This window comes from Ranitomeya variabilis, chromosome 5 (assembly GCF_051348905.1).
Source record: "Ranitomeya variabilis isolate aRanVar5 chromosome 5, aRanVar5.hap1, whole genome shotgun sequence".
NCBI classification, from domain to species: domain Eukaryota; kingdom Metazoa; phylum Chordata; class Amphibia; order Anura; family Dendrobatidae; genus Ranitomeya; species Ranitomeya variabilis.
In genome coordinates this window covers 624,770,485-624,783,470 of record NC_135236.1, presented here as the reverse complement: position 1 = coordinate 624,783,470, position 12,986 = coordinate 624,770,485, and positions in this window count along the sequence as shown.

The following is a 12,986-nucleotide window of genomic DNA, read 5'->3' as shown; positions in this document are numbered from 1 at the left end:
AATAACGGTGAGAGCAGATGAAAAGACACACGTAGTGTGAAAGCAGATTAGCACAGAGAGGCCCGCTAACTAAATAGCAGAAAGATACAACAGAGGACTTCGCGGTCAGCTGCAAAACCCTTCAAAACACCATCCTGAAATTACCTTAACTCATGTGACAACTCATGCCACTGGAGTGGTAATTTCAGCCCAACAAGAGCTTCCAGCTGCAGAGATTCACATAAGTGCAAACTGGACAAAACATACAAAATAGACTTAAGGACTAAAGTGTCCAACTTAGCTGAGCAGAAAACTGGGAGCAGGAACATGCAACAGAATCACTCTGGATACATTGATGGCCAGCATTAGAATGCCTGAGGAGCAAGGTTAAATAGGATACTCCCACATCCTGATAGGAACAGGTGAACTGAGAAGGCAAAGCTTGCAGGACACCAGTACCACAAGAGACCACCAGGGGAGCCCACGAACCGAATCACAACAGGTGTGTACTGAACACTGAATGATGCAGAACAATCCTAAACAGGTGGAAAAGACACAACCCCCACCAGAGCTTCGGTGATAAGTAATGACAGCTCTGGTCTAACCTCGCGCATGAATAGAAAATGCTGGCGTAGAGCAGGCCCGGACTGGCAATCTGCCAAGGCAGGCAGATGCCCGGTGGGCCGGCGGCCCTTTAAAACTTCTGACTAAAGGTCCCATGTGTGCGTGCTGTTGGTAAAGGACCTGGTCCCTCGGCCACCAAGGAAATAGCCAACTCTGTGTGAGAAAGCTAAATCCCAGGGGGCTAAAGGACCCGGTTCCTCTGCCCACTAGGGAATAATGAAAAAAAACTTTTTTTCACCAAAAATTTACTTCACATCCAAATTTTATTTTGACAAGGGTGACAGGAAAAAATGGACCCCAAAATTTGTTGTGAAATTTCTCCTGAGCATGCCGATACCCCATATGAGGGAGAAAACCACTGTTTGGGTGCACGGCAGAGCTTGGAAGGGAAGGAGCGTCATTGGTCTTTTTTGAATGCAAACATTACTGGAACAATATGTGGACCATCATTTTGGAAACTAGACCCATCAGGGAACTGATCTAGATGTGTGGTGAGCATATTCAACCCTTAGGTGTTTCACAGAAATTTATAACGTTGAGCTGTGAATATAAAAAAAAAAAAACACATTTTCCCCACAAATATGTTTTTAGCCCCAAAGATTGCACTATACAATGTGTTGTGTAATTTCTCCTGAGTACGCCAATACCCCATATGTGGGGAAATACTACTTTTGAGGCACAGTGCAAAGCTCAGAAAAAAAGCTTTAGATTTTGCTGGAATGGTTTGAGGGTGCCATGTCACCTTGGCAGAGCCCCTCAGGTCCCAGAACAACAGAACCCCTAAATGTGAACTCATTTTACAAACTACACTCCCCAAATAATTAATCTAGGGGTGCGGTGATCATATTGCCACATGCGCCTCACAGAAGTTTATACCATTCAGAGGTGAAGAAAGAATAAATTACATTTTTATCACTAAAATGTTGTTTAATTCTCAGGTTTTTAATTTTTTAAGGACTAATAGAATTTTTTTTTTAGAACAAACTGAGGTCCATTTTTTCCTGAGTGTGCCAAAACCCTTCATGTAATCGGGAAATCTTTTTCAGGCTCAGAAGGCAAGGAGCGCAAGATTTTACCGTTCTGTTTGCAGGTGCCATGGCCCACTGGGACAGCCCATGAGGTGCCAGAACAGCAGAACCCCCCATATGTGACTTCATTTTACAAACTGCACCTCTCCATGAATTTATCTGGAGGTGCAGGGATCATATTGACACCACAGGTGTGTCACTGAATTTTATACCATTGGGCAGTGAAGACAAAATAGCTACTTTTGTACCACCAAAATTTAGTTTTAGCCCCAGATTTTATATTTTCACACCAGAAGTGGGTAAAAATGGCACCAAAATTTGTCCCACAATTTATACTGAATCTGGCAATCTTGCAAATATTAGGATTTCATCAGCTCGCCCAACCAGAATCCAATTCTCAGTAGACATGTGCAGAGCACGGACCACCACCAAGCTCCTGCCGCCCGACTCCCAGGTGAAAAGGCAAATCACTCACTTGTCCAGCTCAGGCAAATACTGAATGGAGGAGATGAAGATGGAATAAAAATCTTGTCCTTTATTTGTGCGTCATAAAAACAAGCTGACGCGTTTCAGGCGATATTGCCCTTAGTCATAGCATAATAAAAACACATTACAACACAATATATAAAGAGGCTACAACCAATCACAATACATGTCAATTAGCCACATATCAAACACCTGAGTACCCACTGGACAAACACACCCTGCCCAACCTGAGTGTTATACAAATGTTATTGCCACTAAGTCTATACTGTACACAATATTGCAAATACAAATTGTAAAAATATAACAATACCCATTACAAGGGGCGTAGCTGGAGCTTTTGCCGCCCGGGGCTGTTCCCGAGTTTGGCGCCCCCCCCGGCTCAATACACACAAAGGTTACCAAAAATAGTCAGGACAACACGCACAGAAACAAAACTCTTTATTGTTTAACTGAAACTTTAAATTGTCACTTTGGGAGTAAAGTTGATTTCAAATGTTGTAGAATTTTACTTTTCTTGCCTTTCTGTTTGCAAAAGTACTTGGTAAAGCCTGTACGCTGAATTTGAATTCTCTATGATGCATTTTTTAGAATAAAAAACAATGCAGCAGGAATAAGACCTCAGATGGACAAGTTAAATTCTTTCGCCGGTGAATGTTACCATCACATGATCGGGACTGCAAAAAAAAAACAAGTTCTGCTTACCTGACCGCGCTCCTGCTCTCTCCACGCAGCTGAAGCGTGCACTCGCCGGCGACTGACAATGACGTCAGACGCCGGCGACATCACGCTGCGGCTGACGTCAGCTGCCAGCCTCAGATTGGCTGGCGACTGTTAACTATTGACGTGCGGGCCCGCGTTAAACAGCTGCAGCCAGCTTGATACCCCAATACTGAGCCGCTGCCGCCGTATGTGTCCCTATTACTGCCCCTGATACCCCAATACTGAGCCGCTGCTGCCGTATGTGTCCCTATTACTGCCCCTGATACCCTAATACTGAGCCGCTGCTGCCGTATGTGTCCCTATTACTGCCCCTGATACCCCAATACTGAGCCTCTGCTGCCGTATGTGTCCCTATTACTGCCCCTGATACCCTAATACTGAGCCACTGCTGCCGTATGTGTCCCTATTACTGCCCCTGATACCCCAATACTGAGCTTCTGCTGCCGTATGTGTCCCTATTACTGCATCTGATACCCCAATACTGAGCCGCTGCTGCCGTATGTGTCCCTATTACTGCCCCTGATACCCTAATACTGAGCCGCTGCTGCCGTATGTGTCCCTATTACTGCATCTGATACCCCAATACTGAGCCGCTGCTGCCATGTGTCCCTATTACTGCACCTGATGCCCCAATACTGAGCCGCTGCTGCCGTATGTGTCCCTATTACTGCCCCTGATGCCCCAATACTGAGCCGCTGCTGCCGTATGTGTCCCTATTACTGCCCCTGATACCCTAATACTGAGCCGCTGCTGCCGTATGTGTCCCTATTACTGCACCTGATACCCCAATACTGAGCCGCTGCTGCCGTATGTGTCCCTATTACTGCCCCTGATACCGCAATACTGAGCCGCTGCTGCCATATGTGTCCCTATTACTGCACCTGATACCCCAATACTGAGCCGCTGCTGCCGTATGTGTGCCTATTACTGCACCTGATACCCCAATACTGAGCCGCTACTGCTGTATGTGTCCCTATTACTCCACCTGATACCCCGATACTGAGCCTCTGCTGCCGTATTTGCCCCTATTACTGCCCCTGATACCTCAATACTGAGCCGCTGCTGCCGTATGTGTCCCTATTACTGGACCTGATACCCCAATACTGAGCCGCTGCTGCCTTGTGTCCCTATTACTGCCCCTGATACCCCAATACTGAGCCGCTGCTGCCGTATGTGTCCCTATTACTGCACCTGATACCCCAATACTGAGACGCTGCTGCTGTATGTGTCCCTATTACTGCACCTGATACCCCAATACTGAGCCGCTGCTGCCGTATGTGTCCCTATAACTGCACCTGATACCCCAATACTGAGCCGCTGCTGCTGTATGTGTCCCTATTACTGCCCCTGATACCCCAATACTGAGCCGCTGCTGCCATATGTGTCCCTGTTACTGCAACCTTGTGTCCTCGTTCATTGCGCCTTACATCGTCCACCATCACCACCTACACATCTGGGAAGCCCTGGGGACATACTTCACCTGTGGGAAGGTATACCATCTAGCTGCCACTCCATCACCCCAGCGGACCCCTAGCAGCGTCGGTCACCCTGACCGAATACCACAGGTGGCGTCACGAACACTAGACAAACTACACCTTTAATTGGACACCCCTCAAAAGGCCACGGACCGGGTCAGGCCACTGTGATATCCTCCGAACCGAAGGACCCGGTACCTAGTACCCCACTGCCCTTTAACGTGGGGGCGCTCCAAATTCTTGGCGTCACGAACAGGATCTACTTAAGCCTGAAAAATCGGGTCATGTGTGCCTAAGAACTATGCCAGAACTGTATTGGAACTGTGATTTGCTTAAAGACTGTGTATTGCCATTTGCCGCCAAAATTCCCGCCAAAACCGCCGCCATTACCGCGTCACGAGGAGCGCAGGAGAAGAAGAAGGGCGTGGAGTTGTGGGCGTGAACGAACTGAGAAGCACAAAAAACAATGGCCGCCCAGTCTAAATATTTCTGTACCTTGAGGACGTGTCCGTCAGCAGCCGAGATCCGCCTCCTGATCCTTAATGGCGGGCGGAGACAAAGAAAAAGAAACCGCCCCAGGAGGAGAGAGCAGGAAAAGGATGAAGAAGTCAGCCACGTGGAGGACGCCATGGCCAGCCACCCGGAGCCAGAGCGTGGGGTCGGAGCAGAGGACTCCCCCAGCTACCCGGAAGGGCACCGCAGCCAAGCCTTCACCGTTGACGCCGACTCCCTGCAGATTGGGATGGAGGAATTGATAGATCAACTCCTGAAGCTGCAGGTGAAGACCAAGGCCCCGTACCAGGTGGCGCCTGCAGAAGACCTACCGCTGCTGACACCATCGTGGACGCTGCCGCCAGCAGAGCCAGTCGATATCCAGGTCACCGTGGTGGCAGGTAAGCACGCTGACCCTGCCCCGGTGACTGGGGAACTGTTGGTAGGCCCCATCGCAGCGCCACCCCCTCGCGGTACCCACCACTTGCAGCGTCTAGCACCATGGGACCAGGCCACGGGCATGGAATACTTCCTGAAGGCCCCAATTGCGCCCACCACCCTGTCGGGTGAGGTCTACGCGGAGCGGACTGTGTACCACTGGATGAATCCTGGACTGGACTTCATGGGGTTCCCCGGGGCAGAACAACATAACGGAGAGATGGTGGAAGTCCTAAGTTGGGAGGACTACCAGGCCCAGCTTGCTCGACAGTGGAAGGAGAAAGAGGAGAAATACCAGGCCCAACGTGAGGCTCATGACCAATGCGACCTAGCGGTAAAAGCCAAGGCCCGTGAAGACCGCACCATTCACCAGGCACCGCGTAAGCAGGGCACAGTCGTAGCCTTTAAACTCCGAGGGGGCTGGGGCTTCATTAAGGAGCAAGGATTGTACGCTGAGGTCTTTGTAAACCGGAGGTACGTGGAATCCCACCTTCGGGAAGGCCACCCAGACCGAGACCTTTATCCGGGAGACACCGTTACTTACACCAGACATTTCGGTGAAAAGGGCTGGTTCGCCTTAAATGTGCACAAAAGGAGAGACATTGTGGCACATCCTACAAAAGGCCCAGCTAAATTGTCTCCTGTGGCAATGGCGCCACCTTGCGTCCAGACCACTGCTACGACTACCACGACCACTGTCACCCCCACCTATACCGCGACTCGGATTACCACTTGTACTGTCACCACGACTGAAACTGTTGTGGCTACTGAGCCAACACCCGTGGTGACCCATGCCAAGATTACCCGAGAGGAAAACAGTGGGTACTCAGACCCCGAAATGGGATGAGAGACCTCCCTATGTAGTACCAGGCGGTAGCCAATACCCAAAAGGACTACCCCCGCCGGTACTTCCTCCAGAGTGGTTTAAATAAACCTCGAAACCACGGAATGTAAATAGTTAAACTGTTTTCTTTTCTTTTTCAAGTACTGAACCCGTCCAGGGTTAATTCTTAAAGGGATCCCTTTGTTTACCCGGGATCCCTATTGATTCAAGTTTTATCATTGTTTTACACCAACGAACTGCAGAATCATGAACTGTGCATGGTCACAAACTGTTCCTGTACATAGTTTGCACCTTCTTAAGGGTGCTCTCTACTGGTTTTACATAGGAGGCTTTTACAGAGACTGCCTCTTAACAGAAACTGCTGCTAAATTACGCTGTAAAAATAACTGCTTTGCTTCACAGACCTGAAGAAAAACCCGTTGGTGCGGCAGAATTCCGGGTCAGGATTACACGTCTTGTAGCCCACCCAAACCAACATTTGGGGGTTCGTAACGGGTCCCTCACATCTCATCATACCGCTTTAAACAAACTTGGAAATTAATGATGTGATTATTTGCACTTCCTTGAAAAGACTTGGAGTTTCCTCTTAAAGGGAATGTTTAGTTATTGCACTTGGATAACGTTGCTTTAAGAAGTTAGATAGCCATAATGTTTTGCATAGTGATAGTATGTAGCCAAGAATAGTAAAATGTTTGATAAATGTTGAGAGTGAAATGTTTAATGATGTACTTTGAATAAAATTGAGAACAAAAGAAATTGGAAGAAAGATATGGTGAGCACCTAGTGGGGGTGAAGCCTGTTCTGCATTTCAATAAAGTGAACCCGTAGGTGTTAGTGAGTCCTCTAGAGAGCCTTAGGAAGTGAGTTAAAAGACTTTGCACTTAGAGAAGAATGAAAATGTTAATTTATTGTTGTGTAACTGCACTTAGTAGATAGAATACCTGTATGGGTAATTGTTCTGTCCATTCTAATGAAGGACAGGGTGTTCGTATCATGCATTAAAGTTTTTGTACTATTAGTGTTTTGGTTTGCTGTGTTATAGCACCACCCAGTGGTGGTTAAATTTATAACCTGTGTTTTTTTAGTAATAATTAGAGTGTTGCATTGTGGGATTGCACCAAGGCATTTTGGGATGAGGAACCTCCATTTTCCCTCTGTGTTCTTCCTGGACACACGTGTTCTTCTGCTGTGCTGGAAATACCTTACTTAGTTGCCATCCTGGTAAAGTTTATCCGGTAAGATCATTATCCCTGTTCTTGCAATGTAGTGTTGTACTTAGTGTGATTAACTGTATAGCAGCCAGTACACAGGAAATGTGATTACCAGGGACTTACTGTATGTAGTTATGTACATAGGTTGCATCATACTGTATACTTTCTTTGTCAGTTGTAAAGTATCAGCTGTGTTATTGTTTAGCCCAATACTTATATATGTCATTTGTATTCCTTTAGTCATACCGCATTTTCAATACCTGTTACCAATAAACAAGTTAGACTACAGAGAACAGTCTGCTTATTTGGAAGACAGAAGTGGTTTATGCCGTATGTTGGATCACACACCGTATCAACGTGTATGAAGACAGAACAGTAATTGTGTTTCATAGATAAATAATAACTGTTTCCCATTTGCCTTATGCACAATGTAAATATGTTCTTGTTTTGCAACGTTCAAGTGTCCTCACCTCCCATAAAGGGAAGCACTGTTAAATTAACTTGTTTTATAGCATTTCAAAATTTTGCATGTCTTTTGATAACCTGTAATTGTTGTTTTCTTTTCCCAGTCCCGGAGTACTGGATCTAACAGGGGAGAGTGCAGCACCCCAGAGTCCTGGTCGTTGCAGTAATGTCGCTCTTCCTCCAGGGGGAGTGATATTACGTCTGATGGTACTAAAGGAGTTCATCTTTCCAGGTATCACAAAACAGACACCACATTTCACACTCCAGGCCACCAGGGGGAGCCTTGTTTCTATCTATTAGGACACTCCTCACAGAAGGGTAAAACTGGTGGGCTGGATAGAAAGTGAGTCAGAAGCTGACTGGGCTCGGCCCAGGCAAGACCTGTCAGGCAGACAGGGGGAAAGGAGGAATATCTGAGCTGCAGACAGAGGGTCCTTGTCAGGGGTGGGATCCTGACAGAGGCCTAGCACGAGACAGAAAGATACGGAGCTGCGCCTGCCCCACGTGCGGCAGCATCCTAAGAAAGGACAAGAAAGGATTTGTGTTGCAGGGAGTGAGAAACGAAGTCACAGCACAAGGAGACGACACCAGAAGGAGTTCTGTCCTGTAAGAGGCTGCCTCCTTCTGAGGCGCGTAGCCGGTAGCCGGAACACCGAGGGGGTAATTGACTCTACGCATTACTTCAAAGACCGGCAGGACAGTCAATTCCAAGTTGGCTGCCCGACCTTAAAACCTAAGAAGACACAGTGGCAAATTGTGGGGGTCGGGGCGTCTCTAGGGTCCCTATAAACAAGCCTCAGGCCATCAGTCATACGGGTATGTCCTATCCATACCATCTGGGGGACAGAGAGGAAGAAATAACATCTAGAACATCTACAAAGGTTGTGAGGACTATCCCGTGGTGCTCAGCAGGGAGGTACTACAACACACAGGTGCTAGTAGGAAGGCTACTGATTTCCACCTGGATAAGAGAACTCTGGATTTGCCTTCAGACTGGCCGGACTCTGCCTGCCCTGTGAACGGTACTCTGGACTGTGGATGCTGATGGAGCGCACCCACTGTCGCAGGGCCGAGGGGTACCCGGTACCGGGCCTCTCTGTCTCGATTCGGGGATTGTCACGGTGGCTAGACCCGGTCCGTGACCCTGTTCGTGTAAGGCAGGGATTCCTGTACTGTTTCCAGGAACAGTTTCTTCGCAAAGAGTCCTTTCCCTTGTAAAACCAGTAGGGAGCACCTTTAAGAAGGTGCAAACTATTTACAATAAGTTTGTAATCATGCAGGGTTCATGATCCAGCAGTTCTTTTCAACAATGATAAACAGGAAACAAAACAAAAAGGGAAAAATAGGGATCCTGGGTAAACTAAGGGATCCCTTTAAGAGTTAACCCTAGTCGGGTTGTAGCAGCAGAAAGACGCATAGAAAGACGAACAGTTAACTATTTACATGTTCAGGTTTCCGAGGTTTAGTTGGACGGCTTCCAGGGCTGCACCTGGCACTTAACCCTTCTTGGCCTGGGAAAAGTGAGGTCCAGGGTTACACCCAGTGCTGGACAAACGCCGTTAATACATCTCTCATGTACGGTTAAATCATGCGCAGCGATGGAGGTCTGCGCAGCTTGAGTATGGGCATTTGCTGCAGCAGAGGTAGCGGCTGCTGCAAGATCAGTCACTGGAACGGAGTCAGCAGCTGTGGCACTAGCAGTCACTGGAGTGGTGTCGGTCGTCAGGGCAGGGTCTTCCTTCATACCTGCTTCAGATGTGGTCCCTCCGGTGCCGGTCTGCTCTGTCTCCGCTGGGGTCTGGAACGCTGGTTGCAGGGCCTTGTGCTGCGACGTTGTCATCTCTGCTTGCAGCATCCCGCTTTCCGGCAGGGCCTTGCTTTCCAGCTTCGGAGCGCTGGAACTTCTTTCCTGCTCTGGACCAGACGAGGCTGCCGACAGGCGTCTGGTGAGGCTCCCGATGAAGGTCTTCTTCCACCCGGCCTCAGTGCTCAGCTGCGTCCGCAGGAGTTGGTCGCTGAGCTCTTCCACACCGGCCTGCAGCATCAGCGGTGGGGGCCTGGTTACGGTGCCCCTCCGAATAGCTGGGGGAGTCCTCTGCTCCGACCCCACGCTCCGGGTGGCTAGCCATGGCGTCCTCCACGTGGCTGACATCTTCTTCGTCCTTTTTCCGCTCTCTCCTTCGTGGGCGGTTTCGCTTTCTTTGTCTCCGCCCTCCATTGAGAATCAGGAGGCGGATCTCGGCTGCTGACAGACAGGTCCTCAAGGGACAGAAATACTTAGACTGGGTGGCCATTGTCTTTCGCGCTCTCCAGCTTGTCTACGCCTACTCCACGCCCTTCTTCTTCTCCTGCACTCTCCTTAGCGCTGTGATGGCGGCGGTTTTAGCGGGAACTTCTGGCGGCAAGTGGCAATACACAGTCTTTGCAATAAGTCACAGTCCAAGCACAATAAATCACAGTTCCAAGGCACACATGACCTGATTCTTCAGGCTTAAGTAGATCCTGTTCCAAGTTGGAGCGCCCCCACTGTCGCAGGGCCAAGGGGTACCCGGTACCGGGCCTCTCTGTCTCGATTCGGGGATTGTCACTGTGGCTAGACCCGGTCCGTGACCCTGCTGAGGGGCGTCCAGTGAAAGTTGAGAATGATATGGTGTGGTGCAGGTCGCGATGAATAACGAGGACACCAGGTTGCAGTCTCTTTACCTCTTTACTGAAGGCTTCAGATCCTCAATCCGGAGTACGGTTAACAGGGCTGTCGAAGACCGGCCGGTCCGATGGCACTTCCAGAGTTCCCTTTGCAGGTGGAAATCTGTGCCTACCTTCTAGCGCTTGTGTGTTGTAGTCCTTCCCTGCTGAGCACCACGGGATAGTCCTCACAACTGTTGTGTCTGTTTCTGAAGTTCCCTCACAACTGATTCTGATGTTCTTCTCTGTCCCCCAGATGATATGGCTAGGACACGCCTGTATGACGGGTAGGCCTGGAGTTCTTCCGGGACCCTAGAGTCGCCCCTCTCCAACTGTTGCCCCCTATGTCTGCTTAGGTGATTTAGGTGAGACAGCCCGCCTATAACTGACTGTCCTGCCGTAGGTTTGAAGTAAGGCTTGGAGCTCAATACTTCCTCGGCGTTTCCGGCCACCGGCTACGCGCCTCAGTAGGATGTTGCCTCGGTCTTACAGCACGACTCCTACTGGTATTATCTCCTTGTTGCGTTGATCTTGTTTCTCACTCTTCACAATAAACCTCGCTTCTTGTCCTTTCTTGGGGTACCGCCGCAATGAAGTGCAGGCGCGGTCCCGTAACGTTCGTTCTGTTCGCTAGGCCTCTGTCAGGATCCCACCCCTGACAGGGACCCCCCCTGAATCTTCCCCTGCAACACCCTCTGCCACAGGATGTTGCCTGGTTCCAACCCAGTCAGCTTCTCACTAACTTCCTATCTAACCCCCAGTTTTACCAGACTGTGAGGAGTGGCCTAATACATAGCACCCTTAGCTCCCCCTGGAGGCCAGACTGTGAAGTGTATTGGTGTCTGTGATACCTGGTCAGGTGAACTCCTTCAGTGCCATCAGACGTACCAACACCCCCCTTAGCGGCGGAGCATCAGTACTGCAACGACCAGGACTCTGGGGCGCTGCACTGAAGTCTTCAGTAAGGGTAAAGAGACTGCAACCTTGTGTCCTCGTTATTCATTGCGCCTTACATCGTCCACCATCACCACCTACACATCTGGGAAGCCCTGGGGACATACTTCACCTCTGGGAAGGTACACCATCTAGCTGCCATTCCATCACCCCAGCGGACCCCTAGCAGCGTCGGTCACCCTGACCGAATACCACAGGTGGCGTCACGAACACTAGACAAACTACACCTTTAATTGGACACCCCTCAAAAGGGCCAAGGACCGGGTCAGGCCACCGTGATATCCCCTGAACCGAAGGACCCAGTCCCGAGTACCCCACTGCCCTTTAACGTGGGGGCGCTCCACAGTGCCCATATTTTGCCCCTAGAAAGTAATAATGCCCTGTGTGCCCCTTTGATAGCCACAGTAACCTGAGTTACCCTATAACAATAAGTGCCCACTTTACATTTAATAAAGTCCCGAGTCTCCCCCTGTACAGCTCCCCTATACACAGTATACTGACCCCTTAGTAGCCCCCAAACTCTTTGATAGCTCCAACAATGTATAATGGCCCCCACACTGTAATCTCCATACTGTATGATGGCCCCTAGATAGCCTCCATATACAGTAGCATAATGCACCAAATAGTCCACAATATAGTATAATGCACTCCCCATAGGCAGACTCTATAGCGTACGGCAGCCCCCATAGGCAGACACTATAATAAGGCAGCACCCTCATATAGGCAGACCCTGTAATAAGGCAGCACCCCCATAGTCAGACCCTGTAATGAGGCAGCCCCCCCATAGTCAGACCCTGTAATAAGGCAGCCCCCATAGTCAGACCCTGTAATAAGGCAGCACCCCCATAATCAGACCCTGTAATAAGGCAGCACCCCCATAGTCAGACCCTGTAAAAAGGCAGCCCCTGTAATAAGGCAGCACCCCCATAGTCAGACCCTGTAATAAGGCAGCACCCCAATAGGCAGACCCTGTAATGAGGCAGCACCCCCATAGTCAGACCCTGTAATAAGGCAGCCCCCTTAGTCAGACCCTGTAATAAGGCAGCCCCCATAGTGAGACCCTGTAATAAGGCAGCCCCCATAGTCAGACCACGTAATAAGGCAGCACTCCTTTAGGCAGACCCTGTAATAAGGCAGCACCCCCATAGTCAGACCCTGTAAAAAGGCAGCCCCTGTAATAAGGCAGCACCCCCATAGTCAGACCCTGTAATGAGGCAGCACCCCTATAGTCAGACCCTGTAATGAGGCAGCCCCCCTATAGGTGGACCCTGTAATAAGGCAGCCCCCATAGTCAGACCCTGTAATGAGGCAGCACCCCTATAGTCAGACCCTGTAATGAGGCAGCCCCCATAGTCAGACTCTGTTATAAGGCAGCCCCCTTAGTCAGACCCTCTAATAAGGCAGTACCCCCATAGTCAGACCCTGTAATAAGGCAGCACCCCCATAGTCAGACCCTGTAAAAAGGCAGCCCCTGTAATAAGGCAGCACCCCCATAGTCAGACCCTGTAATAAGGCAGCACCCCATAGTCAGACCCTGTAAAAAGGCAGCCCCTGTAATAAGGCAGCACTCCCATAGCCAGACCCT